The 16,527-nt window shown below is 39.0% G+C and overlaps 1 long non-coding RNA gene across 1 annotated transcript in view; it reads right to left on the reverse strand.

Annotated features, from left to right (window-relative positions):
* Positions 1-10,264: 10,264 nt before the first annotated feature.
* LOC126084025 (uncharacterized) overlaps positions 10,265-16,527 on the reverse strand; it is a 111,540-nt gene continuing 105,277 nt past the window's right edge. The window contains exon 3 of the long non-coding RNA XR_007518912.1: positions 10,265-10,323. This is a non-coding gene — a long non-coding RNA (uncharacterized LOC126084025). The remainder of the gene's footprint in view (positions 10,324-16,527) is intronic.

Genomic DNA, 16,527 nt, shown 5'->3' on the forward strand with positions numbered 1-16,527 from the left:
TAATGGAGATGAACAGAAATTAATGAAAAACAAAGAGCAACAACAGAGTTGTTACTGTCCTTAGGTGCCTTCGAATCAGTTCCTATTCATAGCGACCCTATGTACAACAGGAGAAAACACTGCCTGGTCCCGCGCCATCCTTTAAATCATTGCTATGTTTCAGCCCACTGTTGTAGCTACTGTGTCAGCCCATCTCATTGAGGGTCTTCTTCTTTTTTGCTGATCATCTACTTTACCAAGCATGATGCCTTCTCCAGGGACTGGTTCCTCCTGATAACATGTCCAAAGTACTTGAGACAAAGTCTCTCCACCCTCGCTTCCAAGGAGCAATCTGGCTGTACATCTTCCAAGACAGATTTATTTGTTCTTTTGGCAGTCCATGGTATATTCAACATTCTCCAGCAACACCATAATTTAAATGCATCACTTCTTCTTTGGTTTTCTTATTCATTGTCCAGCTTTCACATGCATATAAGGCTAATGAAAATACCATGGCTTTGATAAGGTGCACCTTAGTCCTCAAACTGACATCTTTGCTTTTCAACACTTTAAAGAGGTCTTTAGCAGCAGATTTGTCCAGTGCGATAAGTCATCTGATTTCTTAACTGCTGCTTCCATGGGTGTTGATTCTGGATCCAAGTAAAATGGAATCCTTGACAACTTCAATATTTTCCCCATTTATCACGATGTTGCTTACTGATTGACCTGTGAAGATTTTTGTTTTCTTTATGTTGAGGTGTAATCCATACTGAAGGCTGTGGTCTTTGATCTTCATCAGTAAGTGCTTCAAGTCCTCTTTAATTTCAGCAACCAAGGTTTCATCATCTGCATATTGCAGGTTGTTAATGAGTCTTCCTCCAACCCTGATGCCACATTCTTCTTCATATAGTCCAGCTTCTCAGATTATTTGCTCAGCATACAGATTGAATAGGTATTGTGAAAGTATACAACACTGACACACACCTTTCCTGACTTTAAACCAATCAGTATCCCCTTGTTCTGTTTAAATGACTGCCTCTCAGTATTGCACAGGTTCCTCGTGAGCACAATTAAGTGTTCTGCAATTCCAATTCTTCACAATGCAATCCATCGTTTGTTATGATCCATACAGTTGAATGCCTCTGCACAGTCAATAAAACACAGGTAAACATCTTTCTGGCATTCTCTGCTTTCAGCCAAGATCCACCTGACATCAGCAATGATATCCCTTGTCCCACATCCTCTTCTGAATCCAGCTTGAATTTCTGGCAATTCCCTATTGACATCCTGTTGCAGCCATTTTTTAATTACCTTCAGCAAAATTTTACTTATGTATGATATTGTTTGATAATTTCCACATTCTATTGGATCACCTTTCTTTGGAATGGGCACAAATAAGCATCTCTTCCAGTCAGTTGGCCAGGTGACTGTCTTCCAAATTCCTTTGAAAAAGGATTCTAACAAGAATGAGTTTTAAAAAAGAGAGAAAGAGAGAGGAGAAAGAAGGAAGCATTAAAGTTCTAAATGGGAGGAGGATCTTAATATCTTTTGTATAACCCAGATATTTTTATGATTTCAAATTTTAAAATTTTCTCATTAATTATCCCTTTTTTATTTTAAAGAAACTATAAAGATATTTTCCTTATCTCTTGTATATAGGAAAATATCTTTATGGTTTCTTTAAAATAAAAAAGGGATAAATAATGAGAAAATTTTTAAATTTGAAATCATAAAAATATCTGTTTATCAAATGACCATAAAGTCAGAAGATAAGCAATAGAATGGAGTAGATGTTTGCATCTATCACCTTACAGGGGAATTATATGCACATCGTAAAAACTTACAAATAAGAAAAAGAGACATACCTTGACAATGAACTGTCAGTTTCTTTAAGAAATTAGAATGTCCAATAGCCATAAGAAAAGATAGACAAATTTACTAGTAACCAGGGAAATTAAACAAAAATAAGATACTGTTACACATTCGTAAGATTAGCAAAAAGAAAAAAATACCTGACAATACCAAGTTTGTGCAAGATACTGATAAATGTAAATTCATGCACCTCTGGTAAAAGACTAAATTGGTATAACCACTTTGGAGATAAATATGTTTCCATATTTTATTAAATTTGAATATTAGCATACTTTAAACCCCCACAATACTCTATGTTCTCTCCTACAACATCACATTCTCCCTCTTAGCTGAATGTTTCCTATCGAATAAACATACTATTATTTCTCCTATCTTAAAAAAAAATTTAACTTTTTGAGTCTAATCCCATTTTTCTATTCCTCTTTATAATAAAATTCCTCAAAAGAGTTATCTATTATTAACGGCTCCAATTCCTCTTCTTGCCTTGTGGGGCTATTTATTCTGACTTATTTAAAGCAACTTATCTTAAACACACTCCACCAAAATTGCTCCTACAAAAATCACAATGATCTCCAACTGTTCTATCTGATGGTCAGCTCTCTATCCTCATCTAACTTGACCTGCCATCAGCATTTAAGAGAGTTGTCCGCTCCCCTTCTCCTTGAAACATTGTCTTCATTTGGCTACCAGGCATTATACTAAACTGTTGACCTCCAAAAAAACCTAGTCTTCCCGCTGTCTTCAACTATCTCCCCCAACTCCACCTTTCCCATGTGACCAAACCAAAACAAATCTTTTCTATCTGTCATAGCCCACATCAAATCCATCAGCAAATCTTGTTGACTCATCCTCAAAATATATTCAAAATTTGACCACTACTCACTCCTTTGTGCTAGTACTCTAGTGTAAGCCCTTCTCGTGTCTCACCAGACTACTGAATATCTTCCTAATTGATCTTAGTGCTTCTACCTTTGTCGTTCCACAGTTTATTCTCAAATCAGCAGCCAGAGTGATCTTGTTCAAAGACAGGATGATTTTGTTAGTCCTCTGCTCAAAACCCCTCAATGACATTCCACCTCACTTTAGAAAAAAGCCACACCATTACAATAGCCAAAAAAGTAGGCCTGAATTTTACCTGTAATTGTTTTCTTAAATATACTTACATATTGTTCAGTATATTTGAAATATTTCACAGTAAGTCAAGCCCCCTCTTCGTTCTCTGACCTCTTTATCCCCTCACTTATGCCTCCCCACTCACACCGGCTTCCTTGCTATGTCTTGATCCTACCAAGCACACTTTCTCCTTAGGACTTTTGCACTTGCTGTTCTCTCAACCTGGAATGCCTTCCCCCTAGACAGCTACACAACTCATGTTCTCACCTCTTCCAGGTTTATACTGACATGCAACCCTCTCAGTGAGGCTTTGCTTCATCAGCCTATTAAAAATTATAACACTACCTCCTCACAGTGGCACTATTTTTTTTTCCTGCAACTTTTGTCACTATCTATACCATTTAATTATTTTGCGTTGTTTATTGCCTGTCTCCCCCAGTAGAATGTTAGCTCCACAAGGACAGAGATTTTGTTCATTGCTGTACCACCAATGCCTAGCAGAATGTCTAGCACATTAGGACTTGAATGAATATATGCTGAATGAATGGATGAGTGAATATACAAATAAACAGCACAACTCTATAATAGCAAAAACAATGAAAATTATTTAAATGCCATTCAACAGAAGAATGGCTAAATGCAGTGTAGGATAATTATATAATCTCAGAACACATTGTTGGGGGTAAGAAATCTACATAGAGTATGGGATCAGTTATAAAACTTGAAACCATGCAAAACAATACTTATTTATGGATAAATACATATGCAGCTAGTAAAATAAAATTATGCACGGATGAGATAAATAAAATTCAAGACAGTTTTAACTCTGGGATGAGAGAAAAGTAGGATGAGAAAAGTAAACAGAAAGGTTTTCAATTTTATTTGTAATTGTTTCTTAAATATGCATACATACTCTTCAGTACGTACAAAATATTTCACAATAAGAAACGTGTCCCGTTTTTATCTTAAAACAATCCTTCCACTTGCCCTTCCTTGCAGAGGTTTCTGAAAGTAATAGCAAATGCAGATCTTGTGTGCAAAGGAGAGGATTTTCATATAAAGCTATAGACAGATAAAATCCGGCCTATGACTTCACCACATTGTACTTCAGCAGTCAAGTGTAAAACCACACCGAGTATGTTAAGGATTCCAAATTTTGCTTGCAGTATAACATTAATCCACCTCTAGTAATTCCTTGACCAACTATCCTAGATTTTCACAGTCCCATAACCAGCTCTTCTTGTCCTATCACCCACAGCCAGCTTGTGCTGTAATTTAGCATAAATCTTCCAGGCATCCTCACACGCACCCCCACTGAGGCCTTGATGTATTTTCAGCATGCAGCTTTGCAAAGAAATAATAATTTAAAAAAAAAAATTCATGACCCTATTTCTACAGCTTGTAAACTCAAATTTTAATCTAGTTATTAAAAATCTATAAAGTTGTATATCTCAAATTATTTTACATTTGCTACAAGAATAATTAGAAAATGCCAAAGCTCCTTTTTAGTCTGGATAAAATAGTGCTGCTGTTTCTTAGAATCTCTATCAGCTCTTCTTTTGATATTGAATTCCCTCTAAAAATTAATAGGGTCTTGTCTTAGAAATTTAAACAGCTTATCTTAAACTAACCCCCATGTGTTATAAGAGAAGCTCACAATCTATCTTTATAGGACATCTGTCACACCACTCCTTTTAATAAGGGAAGCACTGTGAAGGTACCAGTGAATAAATTTGGTGTTTATTGGGAGGCAAACCCTTAAATTCACAAATATTTAATAGGCTCAAGTATTCTTTTGAAAGTAAGCATTCCTACTTGCCTAGATAGAGGAAACTGTCCACATCAGTCACCTTCATACCCACTCACCATCCTTCTTAGAGTGTGGCCCTCTGTTTAATTTGCCTTTGTAATTTCAGCAGTAAGGGTCCTCTTCGTTAATGGGGAGTTTCTTACCTGAATAAATCAGTGAACAACTGTGTGTAAATTGATTAAAAATATCTAATTGAAATATAAACAGTCAACCAGTACTAACAAAGCTGTTTTTGAAAACGGACAGTGGTTTGACTGCTTCTTACCAGCTTGTATTTCCACTGGCCCATGTGTTGTTTGTCTTAGTCATGTAGCGGTGCTGTAACAGAAATACCACAAGTGGATGGCTTTAACAAACAGAAATTTATTTTCTCAGTCTAGTAGGCTAGAAGTCCAAATTCAGGGCATTGGTCTAGGGAAAGTCTTTCTGTATAACCCAGAGCAATGATTGTAAGAATGGTGCAAGACCTGGCAGTTTCGTTCTGTTATACATAGGGTTGCTTTGAGTCTGGGAATCAACCCAAGGGCACTTTACAGAAGACCATGGCTAGAATGGCTATATAAAAGCAATTCACTTCACTGCAGAGGAGCATTGGTAAATGCTGAAGAAAAGCCAAGTAAAATGTAAACAAACGAAGAGTTCATTGGATTTGACTTTTGTATGGTAATTGATCTCACTTTAACAGTTTTAATGGGGTAGTGGGATTGGAACCAGATACAATGGGCTGCATAGAATCGTCCTTAAAAAGATAAAGATAGCAATTATAGCCATTACGGTAAGAAGAGCCTAGTGGAAACCCCTATTACCTCTGACTAAGGGACATATTGTAAAGCTAATGAGGGCATAAAGCAAAAGATCACAGAAGACAAGGCAGAAGCCACCGATCTTACCATAAATGCCATCACACAGAAGTAACTGGCCTAATAAATGGAGTCATCCTTTGAAGAGCTTGGTTGCGAAGGAAAGAAGAGAGAACAATAACGAGAGGAGAAACAGAGTCTGTGAAGGTTTCTTACCTGGAGTGTACAACCATATCTATAACTTGAGAAGGAGTAAATATTAGAGAAGGGATTGACATAAACAAGCACCATAGAAAAGTACGGTTCCCCCATGCAGTTCCTATAGCTAAGTCAATTTCTAGAGGCCACTGATTGATGGGGAGGCCAGTTCCCCTTGAGGAAGCAACCTAAATGCTATTACGAGTTGTTGTTGTCAGTTGCCATTGAGTCATTTCTGACTGATGGCAACCCCATGTGTGTGGAGTAGAACTGCTCCATAGGATTTTCAAGGTGGTACCCTTTAGGAAACAGATTGCCAGGCCTTACTTCTGAGGCACCTCTGGGTAGGTTTGAACCATCAAACTTTCTGTTAATAGTCCAGCACTCACCATTTGCTACATACTGTAAATGTTATCCAAAGGGCCATGCTTCCATTTTCCAGGGTAACAGTGCACTGAGGAATAGGGAATAATTGCATTTTTCAAGTACGATAAGATACGGGGTCTGAGCAATATCTGGAGACCCAAAATGCATCATGGTCCTCAAGTTAGAGGGCACTTATGAAGTTTTGTCCCAAGTTTATCTTACAGCTGATCCAGTGGGTCTTTGGACACAGACTGTGGTTATTTCCCTGGTCCTGAGGTTTCATAGTGGAACAGGCATACCCTGAACTGTGGAATAAGGCCATTACGGTAAGAAGAGCCTAGTGGAAACCCCTATTACCTCTGTCTAAGGGACATATTGTAAAGCTAATGAGGGCATAAAGCAAAAGATCACAGAAGACAAGGCAGAAGCCACTGATCTTACCATAAATGCCATCACACAGAAGTAACTGGCCTAATAAATGGTGGAGTGGCCTATTACAGGTATAACTAAGCTACCATCACAGGGAAAACACCCTTCAGAATTGTGTTGTTCTGATCCAAGACGCAAAGCCTGATATGTAAGGCTGTATCCCCAAAAGCTAGACTACTTATCTATGATCCAAGAGTGAAAATAGAATTGTCCATTTAAACCATCTCTCCCTGTGACTTAATTGCATCATGTATGTTTCCCATCCTTGAAACTTTTTTCTCTGACTGCCGAGGGGTTCTTGTCCTCAAGTTGCAGGTAAGGGAATAAAAAAGACTTCTGCCAAGGGCCATATCTGTGCTCACCATCTTGTCACTTTGACCTCCTCATGCCAGGGGAGTAGGAAGAAAATAAAGGACTGAAAACGTATTTTGCCAGAAAAAGTAGTGGCAAAGCTCATGGACCCTGATTACCATAATAACTAGTATGGCTGCTAAACAATTGGGCAGGGAGCTGTACATCCGGAACCTAGGGGCATTTTTCATGCTTCCATAACTCACTGATTACAATAAACAGTCAATTATAATAGCCACAGCCCAATGGCAAGGCAACCAAGGACATGGATTCCAGGAGGGAAACGGTCTGGCTTGCCTTCCTACACTGCTTCACTCCCCTTCCCATGTGCCCCTGCTTCCTGGGATTGTCATCTATAATAGAGCAGTAACATATAAACTTTCTGCTCAGGTTTGCTTTCTAGGAAACCAAACTAAAATTGCTGTGAAAGGAAGAACTAGGGCATAATAGCACCTGAGAGGATATTCAATGGTTCAGAATGTTGCAGTGGTTGGGGAAGGAAGTAGGGGATACAAGACCTGATTTGATTGAGAGGCCTATACAGAATGAGGTCTCCTGTGAGTGGTCTAATGAAGACCTTTGCTCAATACTTATGCAATATCGTGCTGAGAAGTTACTCTGGCATCTCTAATCCCACTATTTTCAGAGGCCCATACCTAACATAACTCAAGGCATGCAAAACTCAACTATCCAAAGATTTTAGAAGATGAATTATCTCTCAAAAGTTGAGAAATTTTGAAATATATCTTCCAACTAAAATTTATAACTAGAGAGTCCATAAAACATAACTCCTTTTTTTATGATTAGAAATCTAAGATGCCTATAGATTGATAGGTGACTGGCGGGTTGTGGGGGAGGTCAGTTATTTGACTGCCAGAACGTTTCCTTCTCAGAGGACTCCCAGTTGCCTTCAGTGTCGAGGAGGTCCAAGACTGCACTGGTAGGAATGAAACGACCTCAAGCTACTTGAGGATGTTATTTAATCAAGGTTCTTATAAATAGTGCAGACTCTGTATGTTTACTACATGGGCCTTTGAAGTATTCCTAGTAGCTGAAGTGTATACAATGTTCATGTAGAATAAATAAAAATTTTCTGTAAGCCCTATTTGACTTACTTCTCTAGTAGAAAATTACACAGATTATTATGTCTAGGCATCCGATTTACTTCATGTCTATGCCACATTCAATAAACACCTATTATCAAAAGCCTCTTTAATCCCATTCAATGCAAAAAGCAAGAATTCACTTACCAGGTCAGGGAAATAATATTATTATGGTTCACAATACTATTTCTACTAATTATATACATATTTTTTTTCATTTCCCTCAGAATGCTTCCCAAATGTTAGTCAAATCATCAGCTGAAATGGTAGCCATATAAAGTTAACCGATGAAAAATAACTCCAACGTCACCAAAGGGTAAAGAAAGATCAGCCTGAAGCCACTCAGTAAAGATGTCAGAAATTGAAAGTTGAAACACTCTATCATTTTCCGTTAAGTAACCATGCTCGGTGTGTACACATATAAACATATTTATACACGTGTGTATGTGTTAGTTATAAAATATAGCTATATAAAGAAACATCAGGTTTCATGTACAACTCAAGTGTCTTTTCAATGAATTTAAAAGTTTTTTTTTTTTAATTTGACACAGGCATAATAAAGAAGCTGCCCTACTCGTTTTTCCCCACACACATAAGCAACTGAAGATGAGAAATAAACAACTACCAACAAAGATGGAGAACACTCAAAATATGAGCAGTTTTGGAAACCTTATAACAATAAATATCAAGTATACAGTCCAATAAATGCCTGTGGTAGATATTTTAAAAGCTTAATTCTTTTGTTATCCAAAGTCCAAAGTGCCTATGCATCTTAAGTGTCTGCCCATTGTCACAAACTGCCTAGAGAAAGGGCTGCAATGTGAATAGGGCATACATTTTCTCACATAGTTATAAGAAGGATACAGCCATGTTCACCGACAGCTAAATCAAAGAGAAGCTATTAAGCCAAGTTTTACTATGAATTTCCCTGTCAAGTTAATGACCATTTTTTAGTTTTTCTTAATGCATGCATATAAACCTCAGTATGCTACAGAAACATTGGCAGAAATTCTGCATATTTCTGAGACTCCTGATATTTATTTCAAATTCATCTTAGCATTATGTGACATTCTAACATTTATTCAGTTAGCATTATTTGAGAGGTTATTCTGTGCCAAGTGCTGGGCTAGGTGCTGGGGTTTACAAAGGTGAACAAAAGACTTTGCAGTCTAGTATATTTTGGTTTGCAGGATTATAAAAGTGTAAGAACCTTAAGAAAGGGAACTATGTTTTACATCTCCCATGGAGATTAACAGAGTACTATGCACATACTAGAAACCCTGGTGGCATAGTGGGTAAGTGCTATGGCTGCTAAACAAAAGGTTGGCAGTTCAAATCCACCAGGTGCTCCTCGGAAACTCTATGGGGCAGTTCTGCTCTGTCCTATAAGGTCTCTATGAGTCAGGATCAACTCAACAGCAATGGGTTTGGTTTTTTAGATGCACATATTAGGGCCCCAAAACACACTACATTTTTTGACTACTACTGATAGTGATTGCTCACATATGAACGACTGATTCTGATTCTCAAAAATACATTATTTAGTAGCACAGAAAATACAAGCCATTCTTACACTTTATGGGATAAAATCAGTAATAGGAAACAGGAATTGTTATGTTGTTAGTTGCCATCAAGTCAATTTCAACTCATGGCAACCCCATGTATGCAGAGTAGAACTGCTCCATATGGTTTTCAAAGCTGTGATTTTTTTAGAAACAGATTGCCAGGCCTGTCTTCCAAGGTGCCTCGGTGTGGATTCAAACAGCCAAACTTTCAGCTAGTAGTTGAGTGTCTGTTTGTGCTACCCAGGGACTCCTGGAAACACAATCTAAGGGGTATTAATTGACCTTGTTTGTATTTAAATGAGTTTGGTATAAAGTCAGATTACAATAGAGATCTTCTGATTTCCAGAACCTGTTCCATTTGCAACTTTGTCTCTCAGATGGGACTCAAGGGAAGGAAGGAAAATGAAAGGGCCAGAACATTATTACTGGTGTTAAGATCCCACTGTGGCACCCCTTGAAGTATACAGCAATTTAAAAGAAGACAAGCAGTGTCCATTTCCCAGAATCTTGGGAGATTTTATTGAGGTCATGGATAGCCCACAGTGCTAGAGGAGTATCTATTGGCTGGCTTCTGACATTGTGAAAAACACATAGGTAAAAAGAGGAAATTACCTTTCTCTGTTTCACCACACTGTCTGAACATTTGTTCATAATGGGATGATTGTGATCCATTTTCCTCTTCAGAATCTGGAAACCGGTGGTTAAATACCTTGGATCTCAGATTCTTCTTCCAAGTCCTGCATCAATGATCAGAGAGATACCAAAATTACACCGTTCCCATAGTTGAACTCGGGAAGGCTAAAGGTAGTCTATGATGAGAGGGAGGACAAGTCATCCTCCAATAACTCTGTTTCAGACAAATAATAAAAGGATGTTTACACTGTTTAATCCAAGGACACAAAGGGAAAGAAAGATTAATTACAGAATTTATGTCTCCATTACACCATAGTATCAAATAGCCTTCCAATTCCACTCAAAGCCAGCTTAATGTATACATTGTGTTTTTCATTCCCACAACAATCCTGTCAAGTAGATATTATCAGCTCACTTCTAGTAAAGGAAACAGCTTCAAAGATCAGTCAAGATCCTTTTTGTATTTGTCAAGAATCTTTCGGTTGCACAAAATAGAAATCCAATTCAAACTATTTTAAGTTAAAAAAAAAATCGCTGGCTTACTCAATCAAAATACATAAAGGGAGGTCTGTCCTGAAATGCATGGTTGGATCCAGGGGCTTAAATGACGATTCCCAGGCTCTGTGTTTCTCTCTTTCCTTTAGAAAGGAGATGAGCATGATGGGAGCATGATAGCCATTAATGGCCCAAGACTTACATGTTTAGAACTTAGCGACTCTAGCATAGTGTGTTTTCTTCCAAAGCTCTGGTTTTGTGTTGCTTGCTGTATCAGTCAGGGTTCTCCAAAGAAGAACACCAATAGAATATCTATCTATCTACCTATCTGTGTGTATAATATACCCTACAAATCTCTTAAGATATATATATAAATAAGTAATAGATTAGATAGATAGGTAGATAGATGGACAGATGGAGAGATAGATAGATCAGACAGATCAATAGGGGTCCTTGGGTGGTGTAAACAGTTAATATGCTTGGCTGCTAACTGAAAGATTGGAGGTTCAAGTCTACGCAGAGGCATCTTGGAAGAAAGGCTTGGTGATCTGCTTCAGAAAAATCAGCCACAGAAAACCCTATAGGGCACAGTTCTACCCTGACACACATAGGGTCGTCAAGTTAGAATTGACTCAATGGCAACTAGTCTGGTATATGGATACATAAGAATATACACATTAAAGAATATATATAAGAGCATATATATTAGAGATTTATTTTAAGGAATTGGCTCACATAATTGTGGGGCTGGTACATCAAAAATCCGTGGGGCAGACTAACAAGCTGAGCACTCAGAATTTTATGGTACAGTCTTGTTATACAAATGAGTCAAAAATGGCCCCTATGTAATTGGTCCCAAGTTATTTACTTCTTCATAGCAAGCTGAAGCCCATTAGCCCAAATAAGCCTGCTAATGCCAAACTCAAGTTTGTACACATCTAAACTGTTTTAAAAATAGCCCAAATAAGCATATTTTTAGCCACTTAGAGCCTGCCTATTTTACATACCCAATGAAACTGCACATACAGCTGCTATAAATCAAATAAAACCCTTTGGCTATAAGGACCCTAAGATGTTTCTGTCTTTGGAATTCTCTGACCCAAAGACCTCCTATGTTGCTACATACCGGAAGACATCAGGTAGGGACACATAAGCCTTCTCCCCCTCCCTTCTCCTCTCCCATGAGTTTCCATGCCTTCTTTCCCTTCTGGTGGTTCCTTGTACCACTGGGATCCAGAAGACCTCCTTCTATGGGGGATCGCCCCTGCATGAGGCTGTGAATGCGTGGGCCCAATAAATAACTTGTTGTGACACCTGCTACCCTGTGGTCATATCTTTTTCCTTGATCAGCCCCCAATTCCCTTCAACTCACTACAAGTCTTGAGGTAGAATTTCTTCACCGAGAAACATGTTTTTGCTCTTGAGGCCAAAATAACGGCTAAATCCCACCCACATTTTTGAGGGTAATCTCCTTCATGTAAAGCCAATTGATTGGACGTGTTAACCATATCTACAAAATACCTTCACAGCAACATCTAGATTAGACTTTGGTTAAATAACTGGGTACTATAACCTAGCCAAATTATGGATAACATCGTGCAGAATGGAAATTCCAGAACAGCTAATTGTGCTCATGAGGAATCTGTACATGGATCAAGAGGCAGTCGTTCAAACAGAACAAGGGGATACTGCATGGTTTAAAGTCAGGAAAGGTATTCTTCAGGGTTGTATCCTCTCACCATACCTATTCAATCTGTGTGCTGAGCAAATAATCTGAGAAGCTGGACTATATGAAGAAGAATGTGGCATCAGAATTAGAGGAAGATTCATTAACAACCTACATTAAGCAGATGATACAACCTTGCTTGCTAAAAGTGGAGAGGACTTGAAGCACTTACTGATGAAGATCAAAGACTACAGCCTTCAGTATGGATAACGCCTCAACATAAAGAAAACAAAAATCCTCACAACTGGGCCAATAAGCAACATCATGATAAACGAAGAAGAGACTGAGGTTGTCAAGGATTTCATTTTACTTGGATCCACAATCAACACTCATGGAAGCAGTAGTCAAGAAATCAAATGACATTGCATTAGGCAAATCAGCTGCAAAAGATCTCTTTAAAATGTTGGAAAGCAAGGATGTCACCTTGAGGACTAAAGTGGGCTTGACTCAAGTCATGGTGTTTTCAATCGCTTCATATGCATATGAAAGCTGGACAATGAATAAGCAAGACTGAAGAAGAATTGACACCTTTGAATTGTGGTACTGGTGAAGAATATTGAATATACCATACCGTGGACTGCCAAAAGAATGAAAAAATCTGTCTTGGAAGAAGTACAACCAGAATGCTCCTTAGAAGCAAGGGTGGCAAGACTGTGTCTCACATACTTTGGACATGTTATCAGGAGAGATCAGTCCCTGGAGAAGGACATCAGGCTTGGTAGAGGGTCATTGAAAAAGAGGAAGACCCTCAGTGAGATGGATTAACACAGTGGCTGCAACAATGAGCTCAAGCATAACAACGATCGTAAGGATGGCGCAGGATGGGGCAGTGTTTTGTTCTGTTGCGCGGGCCACTGTGAGTTGGAACCAACTCGGCAGCACCTAACAACAACAAGACCAGGCAATGTTTTGTTCTGTTGTGCATACGGTTGCTGTGAGTCAGAAACAACTTGACGGCACCTAACAACAAAAACAACAACAACATAAGTTGATACACAAGACTAACCATCACACATGCCCTTTCCTGAACCCAGCTCTGTAGCCAGGAGCACGACTAGTCAAGCCTGGATCTGCTACATGCCACTTGAAAGAGGGAGGAAGCAAATTCAGCCCTTTCTATCACTACATGGTATCCCCCACCTGCCACATACACGCAAAGGTATTATCTTACTAGGGAAAGGGGGAAATTGATTTGGGGCAAGCAAAACCAGAGACATCTACTACATTCATCACCCTTAGTCTGTAAGCATATTATAATCCTTTTTCTTGTACATATAAATACAAAATTACTTCACTTTGTATGATGCAAATATTCACATATAACCAATGATGCACTAACGCCTTGTCCAGAGGACATAATCCAAATTATGATGAATTCAGAATTTTTGAATATTGTACATCTTTTTCCATTAGGTTTGGATATGGTTTCTCCAGACCAAGCAACTTACTGCTTATTGGTTAATTTAGCCTCCATTTGATGTTATAAAAGAAAAACAGAATAATGAAAATGACTCCCATTTGGGAAAAGTGAAAAAGGGAAGCAACATTCAACAGTCACCATTCATAGCATCGTAAGTTATGACACGATAGCAAAGACTCACTGCCTTGAAGGTAAAGTGAGTTCATTAGTCACTGGAGTCACCTCGCTGTGCTCACCTGTGGGCTCTCTGCTGTCCATAGGCCTCCACGGCAATACCTAACAGGGGAACGCTTCAGCAGTCTGGTTGTTGTCTGTGTGGTTTTCTAGGGCCTGGAATTTGTCTTAGGGCTTAAACAATCACACCCCAAATGCTAGGTCTGGGTTTCTCTTTCAGTCAGCACCCTTAACAGTTCTGAGCTCCCTGGGACACATATACTGTTGCTGAATCTCTAGGTGATCCCCTATTCCCAGCCCCAGCCAACAGTACAGTGACATTTTCTTTTCTTAGACTTGGGAAAACTGGACTGAAGACTGACAGAAAACAGCACCATCGCAACAATTTTTTTCTCCTTTTATGTAATACAATACTTGAAATTTAGTCATTTTAATACTGATTATAAAAATTACAAGAGGACAGTAAAATCCAAAAGCTTTCTCCAAAGTCCACACAATACTCTTTTTAAGTCAGCTGGAAGTTAAGTTGACTTTGCTTCTGAGAAATGAAGCCTGGATTTTAGTCTTGAGTAGCTGGGGGATCTCTTCCCTGTATCTATGAGCTGTGGGGCTCCCAAAAGCAAATGCCTAGGTGACTCTAAGCAGGACTGGTCTGACAGACCACCACCACCCACCCAACACACACATACCCAAAGACCCATTGCCATTGAATTCTGACTCATAGTGACAATGTAGGACAGAACAGAACTGCCTCATAGGGTTTCCAAGGCTGTACTCTTTATGGAAGCAGACTACCACATCTTTACCCCACAGAGCCACTGGTGGGTGCAAATCACCTTAACAGCTGAGCACTTAACCCACTCTACCACCAGGGCTCCTTCACACAGATACATACAGGTCTAAAAAGTCTGCCTTCCTTTAATATAAAACAGACCTTTTTTTTTTTTTTTTTTCGCTTTCCAGGAGCCACCCTGTCTGGAACCACTGCCAAGGTATTTGGCTTGCAAAGAGTGTGTTTTACCAGTGAGTTAATAACAACTCTTCTAATTCCAGTCAACAGTGTCTGTTACATAGACCCAGCATACCCACCCCACTTTATACCACCCCTACTTGGAGGCAGTGAGTTATCTTTATATTTCCAACTCATTTCTATTATAACTTGCTGAGCTGCTACATTTAGGACAACTATTTGGTAAAATTGCAATTTTCCTTATACATAGTAAGTACAAACTCTCATTATATATTGCTACACTGGGAGCAGCTAAAAAATGCTATTTCAGAATAGGAAAAAGGAAGACATCTAAGCATGTGGAAGTCTTTTTCTAAGTGTGTGCCCCAAAATTACATTATTCTTTCCAAATTACCTAGCACTTTCCCATGCAGAGGGAAAGTGTTTCCAGTTGTACCATTTAAACTACCCTTACATAATCCCTATAATGGAAAATACACAAAAATCATGTTTTCTTATATGTTATAACTAAAGTGCCCCAAAAAAACCCGTTGTTGTCGAGTCGATTCCAACTCTTAGTGACCCTACAGAACAGAGTTGAACTGCTCCATAGGGTTTTCAAGGAGCTCCTGGTGGATTAGAACTGCTGACCTTTTGGTTAGCAGCCATAGTTCTTAACCACTATGCCACCAGGGTTTCTATAAGCAACCATTATTTCAGAGATCCAGGACAGAGCTAGGAAGAAGGGGCTGTGTTGATTTGGAGGAAGATGGTTTAGGCTTAAAGAAAAGGTGAGGAGGAAAGAAGGGGAAGGAGAGAGGCAAAAGCTGAACCTTCCCACTGAGTTGCATTTGGCTTTGTGATCAGCATGTGATGCTGGCTTCTAGTGAATTTCAGGTTGGAAATGATTGAAAAATTTGGCTGGAGGAACTTGCCCCTAGATGATAAATATTTATTTAGAGCTAAATATGTTGTGGAGTTCAACCAGAAATGGAACCAGCTCATGGGTCTGCTGATAGCTGCTCCCTTGGAGCCAGGATTCTGAAATCAAACTCCTTCTCTTTATTATAACTATGTCAGAAAAAGGATCAAAGAGATTGTCTTAGGCTGGGTTCTCTAGAGAAGCAAAACCAATAAAGTGTATAAAAATAGAGATTTATTACCAAGGAAATGGCTCACACAGTTGTAGAGGCTAGAATGTCCCAAGTCTGTGGATCACACACCCACAGGGGCTGGTGAACCGAAGATCGGCAGGCCGGTAAGCAGGGCTCACAGCCTGTAAAGATCTATGAATTCCAAGACTGGCAGGCAAGAACAGGAGGTCAGACAAAGAGATGCCAGCTGCAGGCTTCAGTACAGGCAAAAGCCAGAATGTCCACTTATATTCTGATGCAGGCGACAAGCCCAAGGAAACTCCCTTTCGAGTGATTGGCTACTCACAGTAGATCCGATCATGGGGGTGATTACATATCAGATCTCAACAAGGAAGAGATCACAACATTATACAACTGCCAAAACACTGAGTGTCATGGCCTAGCCAAGTT

Source organism: Elephas maximus, chromosome 10 (genome assembly GCF_024166365.1).
Source record: "Elephas maximus indicus isolate mEleMax1 chromosome 10, mEleMax1 primary haplotype, whole genome shotgun sequence".
In the NCBI taxonomy this organism is placed as follows: Eukaryota; Metazoa; Chordata; class Mammalia; order Proboscidea; family Elephantidae; genus Elephas; species Elephas maximus.